Source organism: Dermochelys coriacea, chromosome 7 (assembly GCF_009764565.3).
Source record: "Dermochelys coriacea isolate rDerCor1 chromosome 7, rDerCor1.pri.v4, whole genome shotgun sequence".
Classification (NCBI taxonomy): Eukaryota; Metazoa; Chordata; order Testudines; family Dermochelyidae; genus Dermochelys; species Dermochelys coriacea.
Window position 1 is genome coordinate 102036069 of NC_050074.1, and position 15999 is coordinate 102052067.

A 15999-nucleotide genomic window follows, 5' to 3' on the forward strand; every position below is an offset into this window, starting at 1 on the left:
ATAAATATCTCATCAAATTTTGGGGAAATTAATAGCACAACAGATCTTAAATACTTTACAGCACACTAAAAATCCTTGTGAGAGTTATGACACAGTCTGTTACTATCAGCCATGAAGTACATTACAAAGGTAATGTGGGTTTAAGAAAGAACTACTGCAGAATGTATATTTTCATTATCAAAAACGTTAAGCCATTTATCCTGAGGAGTCAGAATAATCATTAATGGCTGGAAATTTATGGTGCCAGATCTTAAACTAATGTGAATGATTCCAGGTGTTACTAATGGCTTCGGTGAAATGTGCCAGTATCTAAGACTTCTACTAAATCTGAGGTAATAGTCGAACGCTTAATCTCGACAGATGAGTAGCAATTTAACTGACACATTGATTGGATTCTGTAGGCTTAAATGGCACACATTGTAAAGGTACGGTCAAACAGCAATCAAGAGGGTGACTTGGAAGTCATTCGCTTTCAAGGCATACCACTGTATTTGTGTTGGAAAGGTTGTATTTAACCCACTTTGAAAGTATTATCTTTTAAGTGTGTGGGTACATTTTGATGTATGTGATGTCAAAGTATAAACTTTTTTTTTCCTTTTTAGTATTAATACTTTATTTTTTAATTAGAACTCACTAGAAGACTGACTGACTGACTGACTGACTGACTGACTGACTGACTGCAGGCTGAATTAACCAGCCAAATTTAAACATTTTAAATGGCTCAAAATCTTAGACCATTAGTAATTAGTAATTAGTTTAATGCCGCTGTGCAGCAAAATGAATTGTATTTATCAAATTAATGTGTAATGTCAATATTCGTTAGTGTTGCGTACTACTCCATATATTTAAATTTGATATAAGAAGTTATCCCTTGGTAGCTTTTAGTGAATAGTATTGAAGGGAGCTCTGTCCAAGAAAGAACGCTGTGGATTTACAGTATTGGACATTGATTTTAATGGTGCATATGCTGAGGCTGCATTATAGCTTTATGGTGTGGAGGTCATATGAAAAGATTGGCCACCTCTGACAGACAATCAACATTAGTACAATCCTTTTACCTCCTGTTCATTAACAATAGCTTTGCAAGAATGAAACCTGCCCACCCTAAAACACAGTTTGCATTGTCGACGCTACCTCACTGCTGTCAACATACTTTGAAACCACATAAAAATAAATTATCCATAGGTTTACCTGTCGGAAAGATAGATTCGGTGCATCAGACTGTTGCAGCCATTTCAAGTGACAGGGGTGCCTATCATGTTCTCGTAATAGGGTCAAACAGCTGGATGGGGATTTAACGCTCAGCAAGGCCAGAAGGCCTGAGCACTTCAAGTGTAGGATGAATGGAGTGATAGAAGGCAGCAAGACCTGTTTATTACAGCATTTTTCTGCTTCACTGCAAACCTGTAATGATTGCCACACTGCTGGATTGACAGTTGCCCTCTTTCTTCTAGTGCTTGTGAAAAGTGGGTGAAGGCAAAAAATTGTGCCTGCTGACCTATCTCAATGCCCCATAAAGAGTTCAATTTACTTCTCCTGACAAGCAGGTGATAAGTTGTTTTTGGTTGTATTTGATTGGCCCACGTAGGTTAAATAAAACAAGTGTTTAATTAATTTTGCAAAAACTGCTTTCCTACATCAATTCTTTTAATTAACAAGACATGTACACCCATTATTATGTTTTCCCTCTTGTTCTTTTCTCAAATTGCTACCATTGTTATGGTGTTTCTCATATATTTAGAAGAAAGCAACGCATTTAAACTGAAACCACCAGTGATGTTAGCAATAGTGCCCCAAGTAAAATCATCAGGAGGTACAGTTTTTGGTAATAACAATAGAAATATTAGTTTCCTTCACTGTAAAACTTTATTTTTGTAATATTGCTGAGGATAATTGATTAGGATGTGAGACAATGAAAATAGGATGTAAGTGCTGAAAATACTATAGGAGATTAATAGTCACTCTGTTTCTACACTTTCTAGCTCCTGAAAATATATTACTATGGGGGAATATTATACAATTTTCTTCTCTAAATACTCTTGAATGTTTAGGGACAAAGAATGGGATGGGACATTTTTGGAGAAGTAAAAATATTTTTTGACAAATAGAAATTGCTGTCATGCAATATTGACAAATGCAGAAATTTGTGTGAATAGCTTTCCCTATTAAGGTAAAATAATAAGATATTTATCACCTCTTAGATGCAGAATTCCTTTAACTTTAAGAATTTTTTTATTATGTGATTTTCTTTTTAAATCAACGGTACAGTAGACATTGTGTTTCCAAATGAACCATTATAGTTTCTTTGGATCAACTTATGTATCGCCAATGCACTTCACATCAACTAGTGCACCGAAGAATGCCAAAGAATAAAGTAGGTACACCACATGCTTTATTATAGATGTTTTTATATATTAAAACATGCAGTATAAAAAGCTCAGTTCTTTACATAAAATACATATAACAATATACATCTTTTAGATACATATCTTTTTAAACAACTATGACATAATGCTTAAAAGGTGATTTGAGAATCAACCATTAACACGCTTCAATAACTTTTACATTGCATGTACTTTATATGCTTCTCTATATTGAGTCACAAGTACATTTACACTGCAAAATGAAAAGCAGTGAGAGATGGGCCCGATCCACCAAACTTGAATCCAGATCCAGATTTTGAATATCCCAAAATTGGGAGTGTCAGACCTGCTATTTTTGTTTTGCTTATTATAAAGGGGCTATTCTCATACATAGAGCCTGATCCAAAGCCCAGTGAATGCATCCAAAGCCCAGTGAATAGAACTTAGCATATGCACTTTTGAAAATTTTGCCCTGGGAGTCTTTCCTTTGACACCATTTGTCTTGAATCAGTCTCAGAGTACATATGCCAAGCACAGTCCCATTGATTTCAAAAGGAAGTAAGCAATATGAATGGGAGTAAGAGTAGGACAGGGCATTTAGAGTGTGCTGGCAGTTGGATCCCTGCAGGTGGTCCCTTATGCCCTGGTATAATCAATGGGTATCCTCAGAATGGAAAACCCTAATTTTACTGGGTAGTTTTTAAACTTTTTGTTTTGTTTACTAATAGTACAGGCAGAAGTTGTTTCCTCAGTCAAAGATGTAGCTCTGGTTCACCCTATTCTATCCAATGAAACTGGATATAGAATTTCAGAGTTAAAAGGCCCTTTTACTGAAATTCTTGTTTAATGTTCAAGTAGTTTCCCCACTGCCTTATTAAAAAGAAAAGAAAAGAAAAGAAAAGAAAAGAAAAGAAAAGAAAAGAAAAGAAAAGAAAAGAAACGGGCGGGGAGAGTGGATAGGTGAATAATCTAGGCAAATCCCATTCTTTGATCTGAAATTTCTGCTCTGCTAGAGAGAAGCCAGTGACATTAAAGTAATCTGTGAGCTAGATTGTAGTTTTTACATCACAGCCCCGAGTAATGAATGGGGTGAAGCCACACTGCCCCAGAAGGATTTTGCCTCCCTGAGGCTCAGTATCTCTGGTGCTGTTCCTGGAACACAGGTAGAGCACAATCTGCCCCAACCCTTGGGAAGAAGCAGAATGTGGCAGTCCTGCTCTGTGCTCTGGTGTGTGGAGAGCTGGGATATGGACATGGCCTCACTTTATTTCCATTGTCTACCTCTGCAGGGAGGAGCAGGAGCAAGCAGTCCCTAAACTTCTCAATGCCCAGGGACTGCTATTTTGAATGTCCACCCTGTAGTCCCACCAAGTAAGGGTGGGCAAAGCTACTACTTCTGTGCAAGGCCACCCATAATGTGGTCCTCAAAATAAAACTAAACTTTCAAAAATTTCACCTCCTTCCCCACCAAAACAAAGTTCAAATAAGAAAGAAATGAGGCCCAATAATCAGTCATGCACAGCTGTACCATTGGGATTTTGTTTATGAGGTGGGGCTGGGGTTGTATGTAATGAACAGTTTCTCTTCTCTGACTGAATACTTTTAAGAAAATAAAAAAAGGAATTTATACACAAGCAGCAGCAACACAAAAACCCATATAAATATATGTATATACTATTATTTTGGGGTTTGAAGATCATTTCTGTGTCTAAGTTGAACACCACCACAGCAAAAAAACACTACACAGCTGTGCAAAGCATTATCTATTATCTGCACAATCTCTTCCTAAAATGGGCAGGAATTCTTCATTTCATGCATCATTTAAAACTTGCTACACTGATCCCACAAAGTCAGTAGATATGCTAAACAGAAAGTTTAATAGAGTTGCTATCTAGGCACAAAGGGCGCTGATTTCATTTCACTACATGCTGTAGCATTGGCAGATACAGTAACCTGAAATGTTGCAATCAATGCAACAAATCTATTCCAACCAAGAGCTACAAATGCAGCCTTGTAGTTTCAGTTTTCACACTTTTATGTGATTTATATCTTGATGAAGTTTCATCTCCCAAGCCTACTCCCATAGGCTAATAGTCTGTAACAAAGCTCAGTCTCAGAAATGTCAAACATAATGAAAAAGAGAAAATCACAGAAGAGAAAGTTGGCTACAGTCAGTCCTAAGGGTCCCTGTCTCAAAGTGTTGCACCTTCTTCTGGTTCACAAACTAAACCCAGGTAAGTGGGGTACTACCATACTGTATCTACTGACTAGTAACACTGAAGGAGTTGCCACCAAAAGAATGCAAGTCTAGAACGAGAAGAGAGCTACTGCTATCTGCCTACCCCAGGAAAACAGTGCTCCTTTTCTTGAGGCAAAAGCAATTAAAGAAAAATGGCTACAGAATCTACAACAGGTTGTACTATCTTGAAGGTAGTAGAGATTCTGATAGTGCCTCAGAGCCAGGGAAGAGAAGACAGTGAAACCTGCCAGGTTCTCATATTGGCTTTCCTCATTGTAGCATATAATCATCTATAAGAAGTTTGTGGCACAGGCAAGAGTTGAACCTAAATTCCTGCTTTAACCTCAAGACCATTCTTTTCTACCCATGAACTTTATAGCATAGCTAGAGGAAGTAGCCTAGAATGATTGATGGATACCTGGGTTCAAGTGCTGGATTAGGTCACAAGTAAAAAAATGAGTTTTATCATCATTCTTGCTTCCAAAGGGTTTTGTTTTATATAATACTCTCAGGTGGAACTCAGAACATGGCATGGTATTTATTTCAAACCTCTGTTTACTTCTGTCTCATGCAAACATCGTGTTGTTTCACCATTAATTCATTTACTGAGATCAAAAAATCAAACTCTTGAAATTAAGATTACAGTAAACTTTATACCTGATAAAGAAAATTAGCTCATACTGTTTCCAGCTCTTCTTCTGTTTGGTATGTGTCCCACATATTGAGTCTTTGTTGCACATTAGGGAGAAAGTGTAGTTTAGCAGTTGGAGAAAGGGATGGGAGTTGGGACATTTAGGGTTTGATTACAAGCTCTATCTCTAATTCATTGTCTGATCTTATACAAGTCACTTAATCTCTCTTTGACTCAATTTTCTCATATATCAAGTGAGTGCAACACTAATACTTGCCAAGTCCCCTAGGATGTTTTGTTGTAAAGTGATTGACATTGCCAGATGAAAGACGATATTAAGTGCAAAGTATTATCATTATTATTATTTATTATTCAGAAGAGAAAGTGTCACACACTTGGATCTTGGAGGGTTCTACTTGTTTGGCATCTCTAATAAAAAAAAGTTCTTGGGTCAAGAATCAGTGCAGGTATGGGAAGGGTCCTTTTGAGAAAGGTCTGCTGGGTTTCCATTCACTCTGGTGGCTGCCAGTGGTATAGTCTTTTGTTTTATTGAGCAACAAATCCATGTTAATATTAAATACAAAAACACTATATTAGAAGAACATTTTCATGGTTGCAAAGTCAAGCACTCAAATGTTAGGAAATGCCAGCATTAAGATTGCCTATGCTGTCAGACTCCCCTATAATAACAAGGAAGACTAAGGTCCAGGTTCCCTTCTAAGATCCTGTCCCTTTATAATGCTTTGGGGAGGGTCTGGATTCTGACCACAGATTGGCAGCAGATAATTCCTTTGGTGTAGGGGAATTCTGTGCTGGGATACCTGAGCTGGTTTCAGGCCCTAGACCTCTGCCCTTCCCTCTTCCTGGTGTAGGAAGTCGGGAAGAGGCATGGCAAAGAGAAACTCCAACAGTGCAGTCCTCTACTGGGATAGGGTCTGTTGGAGGATCCTATCCTAGTGACGGATCTTAAAGCTGCCCAGAAGTGGCTCTATATATTGTCAGACCTTGGCTGGCCCTGAAGATCAGGAAACGAGAACTGGTTCCCTGATGTATCCTGCCCTATCCTGAGCCAAACAGAATTGTGGTGCAGGAAAGAATCTTCCCTAATGGCTGTTAAGCAAGAATTACATTATTGAAATGAATGTCAGTGGAAATGGAAAATCTGCACAAAACCTCATCTTTTGCTATTTGAAACAATGCTGGGTGATATCGCCCCCCCCCCACACACACACACCAAAAAAAGTCTAATTTCTGTTGGGTTAAGATAACAAATTTTAATTATCCTCATACAAACTTCGTGTATATGTGCCACTGCTGATCCATTTGCACAGTTGCCAACTACCTGTACTAAGATTGGGAGGGAATTTACAATAGAAAGAAAAAGATTCTAAAACTTCATAACAGCATTTTTGTGTCAATGATCTGTGATTTTCCCATCTGATCAGGTTTGCTGTGTTCTTTCTTTCTGGTCATTGTAGCATTGATACTGATGAGACAAGACTTGCTACAACAGAAGAGAGTGTGGGCTAATGTTTAGAACAGAGGACTAGGTGTCTCTCTCAACCTATGGGGTTAGTCGCTTCAGTTTATCGATCTATAAAAAGGGTGTAATAATACCAAGAAGGTTGTGTTTATCTTAGTGTGAGTGGTAGTTAATGCTTATAAAGTGCTTTTAGGTCCTTGATCATATATGTTGTAAATTACATATTTATGGCTATTGACTTCAAAGAAGCTGTGTATGGGTCTACACTAGTTGATCCAGTTTCAGTACTGGGGGCTAATTATAATCCTGGGCATTCTGTTATATGTATTATATGTTTAAATTTAATATTCTATGGTTGCATATAATTATCAGCAGTTTCACATACCATGACTATGTAGTTTCAAGGCTATAAGTGGGGATAGAATTTAGAACCTAAAACAAATAAAATCATAGACTCCTTTTGCTGAGGTAAGTAGTGTTTGGAGTGGACATGGGCCCAGTTTTGAGCAAAGATGCTCTTGTGCTGAAAAGTTACCTTGAAGGTGCCTACGCATAAATAAATAAATAACATTTTCAAATTTTGCATATTTTTGGTGTAAACAGCCATTTTGCCAAAAACATCGCCTAAAAGGACATTTTCAGGGTGTGAACTTGCACAGAACAAAATGGCAAAAATGGGCACACATAATAATGTAGGATGGCTCACAGCTCTGGATTAGCCTAAATCTGTGAGATGTGAAGCTTGACCCACTGGATACTCAACAGCTCACAAAAGACACTTTATACTATGTAGGATTAGGTCCTTTGAAAACCAACCATTAAATCATGATATAATTAAGAAGTAACATGTAAGCAGCTCTAGCATTCAATCAGCTAGAGGACAGTAATAATATTATGTACTAGTCAATACATGTCAGTAAAACCCATGCAGGACCCCACACACCACAAAAAATACCTGCTGGTTACATACTGTATTTTCAACATTCATTATTTCTTTTTAAATTCTATCTTTTTACATTCTTATTGCACGAGAAAGGCCAAACAGATTTTTCCCCCCACTAATTTTAATAAAAATTGACTCCCAGGCTGCAATGTGGAATGCCAAATTTCAACCTGAAAATGCTGGCAGACTCATCGTTAGAGCTGTGCCAGCAGTGGTGCTACAATTATCTGTTGATCCTCTGTTTAAATATAACACAGCATGTGAGATGAATACAAACAGATTGAAAAAACTGTGAACAGGCAAGATACCTTAACAAATCTAAAATGGGCTTAGGTCACAGCATACAACTTGTTTGCTAAATTAAAACATGCAAAACCAAAACAAATTAAATGCAGAGAGTAAATGAGATCAAAAAGATGCAAATTCTTTCAACATATATGAGTAAGCAATCGGTATAAGAAATTGACATTTGTGTTTTAAGAATCTGTGCACCTTTGATCTTTCCAGAAAGATGGTAAGGTGATTTTTTCCCTTTCTTGGAAAGAAAGGAGAAAATGGATCTTCTGAGTTATTAAGCAAATATACACTAATATGTTAGACTTTTAGGGCCAGCTTTTTGGCTTCTCTGTAGTCACTTAGTAGTGGCTAAGTGCAGGGCAGAAGTGCTATCAAGTGAACTTAACCAGCTTTCTAGGCACAGAGGGAAATGGCAGTGCAGAAATGCTGTCAAGCAAAACTTAACCAACTTCCTAAGCATAGAGGGAATCATCTGGTGGCATACAGCCAATATAGCATCTCTGCCCCATTCCCTTTTGATGTCTGCTGTAGAGGGCATAGCCAGAGTGCTGCTATGTCCAACAATCCCTGGTTGCTGGAATGGTGCCTTGAGCAACTCAGAGCCATCCTAAAGCTGCTTTAAATTTTACCAGGCGGCAAACCAGTCTCTAGCCAGTCCTGTCATTGGAGACCTACAAAAATGGCATAAAGCCATTTTGTCCCCAGTTCCCCCTCTGATACTGCATTAAATGCAGCTGAGCCAGAGCATGATATATTATATCAGTCCTTATATTATACCAATATTAGAACACATAGTCCTTGATTTTTCTAGTGCCATAGATAAATAATATCAGAAGAACCTCAAAAAACTCGTAAATTGTAAGTATCCCTGGATACAGTATACAAATCCCACACTGACCAAGAAGGGATTAATGTACGGTTGTGAGGGGTCTGGTTTTGGACCAGAACACCTGGTCGAAAAGGGACCCGGCAGCTCTGGTTGGCACTGCTGACTGGACCATTAAAAGTCTGGTTAACGGCGCAGTGGGGGCCCACAGCTAAGGCAGGCTCCCTGCCTACTCTAGTTCCGCACAGCTCCCAAAAGTGGCTGCTAGTCCCTAGGCACATGAGTGGCCAGAGAGGCTCCACGCGCTGCCCCTGCCCCGAGGGCCAGCTCCGCAACTCTCATTGGCCGGGAACCATGACCAATGGGGGCTGCAGGGGAGGCGCCTGCGGGTGCGAGGCCAGTGTGTGGAGCCTCCCTGGCTGCCCATGCATCTAGGGGTTGCAGGGACCTGGCGAGCACTTCCTGGGAGCTGTGGTAAGTGCTGCCAGGACCCTGAATCCCCTCCTGCACCCCAACCCTCTGCCCAGAGTCCTCTCCCACACCCAAACTCCCTCCTGGAGCCTCCACATGCCCCAACACCTCAATCTCCTCCTGTACCCTAAACCCCTCATCCACAGCCCCACCCCAGAGCCCACATCCCCACTGGAGCCCTCACACATACCCCCTCCACCCCACACCCCTGCCCCAGCCCAGAGCCCCTTCCTGCATGCCAAATCCCTCATCCCCAGCTGCATCCAAGAGCCTGCATCCCGAGCCAGAGCCTTCACCCTCTCCCACACTCTGAACCCATCGGTCCCAGCCTGGAGCCCCCTCCTGCACTCCAGCCCGACCCCAGATCCTGCGCCCCCAGTCAGAGTTCTCACCCCCCCATGCACCCCAACCCCCTGCTTCAGCCTAGAGCCTTCTCCCACACTCATTTCTGAACCACTCATTTCTGGCCCCACCTGGAGCCCACACCCCCAGCCTGGAGCCCCCTCCTGTACCCCAAACTCCTCATCCCCAGCCTGAACCCAGAGCTTGCACCCCCAGTCAGAGTTCTCACCCATGTACCCCAACCCCCTGCTCCAGCTCGGAGCCCTTTCGCACACTCTGAACCATTAATTTCTGGCCCCACCTGGAGCCCGCACCCAGCCGGAGCCCTCACCCCCCTCCTACACCCCAACCCCATGCCCTAGGCCAGTGAAAGTGAGTGAGGTTGGGGAATGGACTGAGTGGGGACAGCCCTCAGAGAAGGAGTGGGGTGAGGGTGGGGCATCAGGGAAGGGGCAGGGCAAGGGTGTTCAGTTTTGTGTGATTAGAAAGTTGGATAACAGAGGTTAATGCCGGCTTGTGGGTCCAATCAGTCCCATGCTGTTACACTTGTGCAGGGTGTCAAGCCTGAAGGGAGGTGATAAAAGGGGAAAAGCTCAGCTCAGCTGTGCAGCTCAGCTTAGCAGGAGCAGATCTCTTGAGCTAGCCCTCTGAAGAAAGGCCTGGCTGGGACTGGAGACAGAACATAGTCAGAAACTGCCTTGAAGCTGCCTAAAAGGAATAACCAATTGGGGCTAAAGCCTAGCTAGAGCATCCAAAATATCAGAGCCTACTTGGCTCACAAGTTTTAATTACTTTGGCTCCCCTTTGTTTTGGAACCTGCAGAAGATTCAGCTGGGGTAGAGACTGAGATAGGCCTAGCTGCAGGGTGTATGAGGAAGCAGCTCAGGGATACAGTAGAGGGTCTGAACAACAGACTATATCTGCTCATACAGGATCCCTGGGCTAGAGCCCAGAGTAGAGGGCAGGCCTGGGTTCCCCTAGCACCTTACCTGAGGTGGGGACGTGAAGAGCCTGGAACCAAGGGCTGGTAGGCTCCAAAAGCTTGACATTTTGCCAGATCTGTGACTTGATACTGCCAGACCATTGAGATGTTGGACTCAGATTTCTCCAGAAAGGGTAGGACTAAAAGTGACCTGGCCAGAGGGCTGAGCCAGAGGAAGAGGCAGTCCACCATGGAGCCACAGCAGCTGTTGGCAGGACATGCCAAAAGGCTTTATTATGCCCAGCCATGAAGGGGTGCATCAGTGGTGAGTAGACTTCTCCACTGTCTCCTTAATAGAGAGTGATAAAGTGCAAAAATCTGGTAAAGTGCTGTAGAGGCATCCCAGCCAGCCTTGGCCAGCACAAAAGTGTGAGCAGTAGCGAACTAAGGTGATTCTGACCCCTTTGAAATATCAGAGAATCCCTGCTCCTGTACCATCCACAACATAAAGACCTAATGGGCATAAAAGTCTATGAGTTTATGTCTTCACATGTGTATGGTCACTGACATGGCAATCCACACTGCTATCCATAATTATTCTTACATGTTACACTAGTGGGAAGGGATGGAAGGGGATCGATCATAGTCAGAAGATAGGAACTCACAAATGTTGATTTTTGCACTGTATATTTTGTACTTCTTGGGAGGTGAAGTCTTTCCCTGCATAAGTCTTATCCACTTCCCCTGCATAAGCCAGATTTGGCCCAAAGGTTGGTATTGTGTAGCCCGCTGCCCTGTCAGCTCCATTGTCATGGTATTATCGTCTGATCTTTTTTATAATGTGCTTTTTTCCCCCAAACCCAATACAAACCAGTAGTGCTGAAGTGTAACAAAATACACAATAGAGGATATGTGAGTAGATATAGGTTTCCAGCTTTCCTGGAAAACATGCTGATCTCCAAACTGTGCTAGGAGAATCCAACACATCATGCCAAGAAATGTATCCAAAAAACCCCAGATGCCTTTGGTGTTTTATTACATACAATGCTGAGCAGCTAAATGGCTCTTATTTTAGTAGCCAGTAATGTTGGGAAATTGCACACACATACATACACACAATATGCAGGTTCTGCAACTTTAGGACCAGTCTACATAGGCCTTACAACTGAATTTAATAACTGTTGTCAAACTGTTAAAACTGGGTGAAAAGTGCTTTTCAGCCTCATAGCCAGGCTATGTAAGGTGATATAGTATGATCTAATATAACACATACTTGCACACCCCCTTAAGGTCATACTTCATGAAATTGCATGTGCTTGTTAGGGCCTTGGGAGTAAATGGGCTTGTTACAATTTGGACAATTAGGCTTTTCTGGATTGAGTATAGAAAGGGGTGACAAGCTGGTGGAAATTGAGGGCAGCTGTTGTGTTTGCCAGGATTAGTTGATTTTACAGTTACCTTGTTTTGTTGTCTTAAATTGTTTTAAAGTTGCAGCCATTTGGGCAAATTTTTTGTTGCATTGATCCTCAATGGCCCCCACTGACCACAAAAATACCATGTTGCCCCATTTTCCTCTATTATATGCGCAGTGTATAATGATCAGATCTGATATTTTTCAAAAAATATCATTCATTCCAAAAATATTGTAAGTAAAATGAGTCAAGGGCTCTCTTTGCCTTTGTTTCAGGAACCAGCCTTTTTCAAAGCATTATAACTTCATAGATTATAACCTTCTCAAGGATACCAACATGAAGAGCTAACTTTGTTGGAAGTTTAAACCCTTAGTACAATGAAGATGTAGGTGTGTGTCCTACACTAAGGAGCATTTCTCTTCCTGCCCTTAGCAAAATCAGGACCTTCTCACCTCTCTAACAGCCTCATATAAAAGATGACAAGAGAAGGAAATGTTTTTTCAGTGATAGTACTTCACTGTAAGATGAAGATGTACCCTGCTATTACAATATCCCATTGATTATCCTCATTCCACCAACTTTCCGTGATGCCTATTATATATATGTATATAAATATCCTCATTTAATGCCAGGCATTCTAGTTCACCCATTTTAGTATTTAGACTTCTAGGATTTGTATAAAAGCACTTTTACATTTTGTCAATATTCAGTTGCTTGCCTTCATTTGTTATATTCAAATGGCACTCTTATGTTTGACTGTTCCTCATTAGCTTTGACTTTACTGACTTCTTTCCTATCCTATTTTCTAGGATATAGAGTTGCTCCTTTGATAAATTTGTCCCTAAGGGATGTCTCCACCAAATTATGTGCTCCTCTGCACCCGCTGACTTTCCCTGCACCCTTAGTTTAAAAAAATCTTCTACAACCTTTTTAATTTTATGTGCCGGCAGTGTGGTTCCATTTTGGGTTAGGTGTTGCTCATTCTTCCTCTATAGGTTTCTTATTTCCTAAAAAGGTTCCCCAAATTCCTAATAAATCTAAACCCTTCCTCCATATACCATTGTCTCATTAACACATTGAGACCCTGAAGTTCTGCCTGTCTTTCTGGCCTTGCATGTGGAACTGGAAGCATTTCAGAGAAAGCAACCATGGAGGTCCTGGACTTTAATTTCTTACCTGGAAGCCTAAATGTGGCCTCCAGGACCCCTCTTCTACCTTTCCCAATGTCATTGGTACCTACATGGAGCATGATCACTAGCCCTGTACATAAGTTTATCTAGATGTCTTGTGCAATCTGTAGTCTTTTCATCTGGCAGCCAGTTTACTTTATAGTTCTGGTCATCACAACTCAACTATCTATATTTATAATAATCAAATCCCTCATTATTATTACCTGATTCTTCTTAGTAACTGGGGTTCCCTCTTCAGAATGGTATCCTCAGTGCGAGAGGATACCATGACATTGTCTGGAAGGAGGATCCCAGCTAAGGGATTGTTTCCCTCCACTCCATCTTGATGTTCTCCTTCTCTGAGATTTTCATCCTCCTTAAAAGCACAGAGTTGGTCAGATTGAGGGTGGAACCACTCTTTGGTGTTCCTGAAAGTCTCATCCATGTACCTCTCTGTCTCAGTTCAGGCACTCTGGCCTCAAGCACCAGTACTGTGTGTCTGAGGGCCATGAGCTGCTTGCACACCCATGAGGCAGGTAATCATACATGCTGCATTCAGAACAATAAACTGTATAGCCCCTACTCTGCTGCTGGACTTCTGACTGTATTTTTTTTTTACTCTTGCAGTTTTCTTTTTTATAACTACTATAAAATGGAGTAGAAATTGCTAAGCTGTCTTCCCTTGCAAGTGGAAACAGCAAGAGTAATCTTTAATTGCTTACCAGATGAAATGTTCAGCCCATCTCCAGATATTTTTATTGACCAACACAATAATTAGGTAAAACTTAGTTACCTGGAGAAATGAAAAGTGCAGCTGACCATGAGCAGCCAGAATGTATTTTCTTTCCTTTTAGCTACATTTTTTTAATTTAATATCTTTTTCTAGATGTGTGTCTCACTATATGATTGTTCAGTCCATCAAGTGATTAACAGAACTGTCCACTTACATATGGAGAAAATGTCTTTACAAGTTCTGGTAATATTTATTTCTTTGGTAAACCCTGTAGAAATGATAGGTTTTCATGAGTTACTCCTTCAACATATTCATCAAGTTATGCCCTAGTCTTTTCAAAAAGAACTGAGGGATCTTTCAAATTACTGCCAACTACAGATAAAACAAAGGATCTCAGTTTAATGTTCTGTCTAAGATATAACTTTTAACTGGCCAGCACATTCAAATATTACTCAATTATGTAAACATTCGATAAGAATACAGTGTAGGACATTAGCATGCAGCATTCTGGCCAGAGATAAGTGCTACATTCTGCAATGTGCTCATATTTTTTTTGATTTCCTCTACTGTTGCCTCTTGGCTTGCATATCAGCCTTCTTTCTCTGAGAATTTCTTGATAAGCCTCTCCATAACTTTCCATCATGACTGTGCAATCAATGAGATTGCAATCAATGAGTCACTGCAGCATGGTGTTCTCCCATTACCTATTTCCTTCTGTGAGCCTGGGGAGCTCTAGGACCAAAACTAGGAATCTGACCCAGGATAGTGCAGAACATGGATACTAAACATTGTAATACTTTTGGAGTCACTTTGACCAAGATTTTTCTAAAGTGATGAGTGGGTTTTCTACGCCTAAATTGAGACACAGTAAAAGGACATATTCAGAAGCGCGTGCTCACCAGTTTCTGAAAATCAAGTACATTTAAAGTGTCAAGTTGAGCACCCATATATCAAGCCATTCAGAACTACTTTTGAAAATCGTGGACATCTTATTTAAGAGTCTGTTCCAGTTCTCGTTAAGGTCAATTGAAAGACCGCTAAAGACTTCAGTGGGCATTGGACTAGGCCCTAAGTCCACGTGTGGTCTCTAACACAAAAGCCCCAAAGGTTTGTTTGAACAATTGTTGAACAACTTAAAATATATATACTTCCTAATACTTATCTGTGTTTGGCTTGATACCATGTTCAGTTCACAAGTTACTTCAAAACTGGCTAAAATATATTTAATTGTTCATCATCGGCCTAATGTAGTGTCCTTTGGCAGCAATGGAAAGATTCCCATTGGGCTTTGTATAAGGTCCTAAACCACAGATACATATTTATAAGTACCAATTGTGTTCAAAAGATTTGAGTTTCCAGACACGAAAAAATAAAGACTTTCCTTTCCCTTTATTTCAATATATAAAACAATGAATATAATTTATATGACTTAGGTTGGAACATTTATTTTATTTTTCTTTATCATAGTATATCAGACAGATGCATTTATCTTTAACTATTATTTGTCTGAGTGGGTTTTTTAGAACTGCTTGTTCTAGTAAAACTTTGAAAATCACATTAATTAGATCTTCTCCAAAGCCACTTTATCTTTACTCATGTAAAGAACACTCCTGTAAATAAATGGTAGGATTTTGAATGGATTTAATCAGAAATAAAGAGATCAGAATCAAAGTGAACCACTTGAGGTTAACTATCTGTAAATAAAAGCACATATAATATTATGGTTTTATTGCCAAGGTATTCATGCATCTTAGAAAACTCTGTCTTCGCTTTTTCCATTATAGCTTTCTTTTAATGTTCTAAACTCCTTTCTTTTTTATAATCAGTATTCTAATGTCTTTGCATCTTGTCATCTGACCTCTGGAGTTGAAAATGATATAATGGTATATCACTGGTAAATGTCACAAATGCTGAAGAGATGTCAGCAGACCACAGTTGAAGGGTCTGGAATTCAAATCAAGAGAGACTGATCTTTATCTCAAATGATGTGCTGTAAGATTCCTAACTAACTCCAAACATGTTCAGTCTTATGCACGCTTTTTTAAGGCTACTATAGGATTTTCTCTACCCATAAAGATTGTAAACTATCAGTAATTGAATCCAATTAGGATGAGACTGTCTTACTTTAAATGAATAGAGAACTAGGAGAGCATTCTCTTGTGAGCTGC

The 15999-nt window shown here is 40.2% G+C and overlaps 1 long non-coding RNA gene across 1 annotated transcript; it reads left to right on the forward strand.

Moving 5' to 3' along the window:
* The first annotated feature begins 2511 nt into the window (after positions 1 to 2511).
* LOC122461087 lies at positions 2512 to 14138 on the forward strand. The gene is made up of 3 exons (XR_006282811.1): positions 2512 to 2522; positions 10938 to 10944; positions 13771 to 14138. It is a non-coding gene; the product is annotated as an uncharacterized LOC122461087 (long non-coding RNA).
* The last annotated feature ends 1861 nt before the right edge of the window (positions 14139 to 15999 follow it).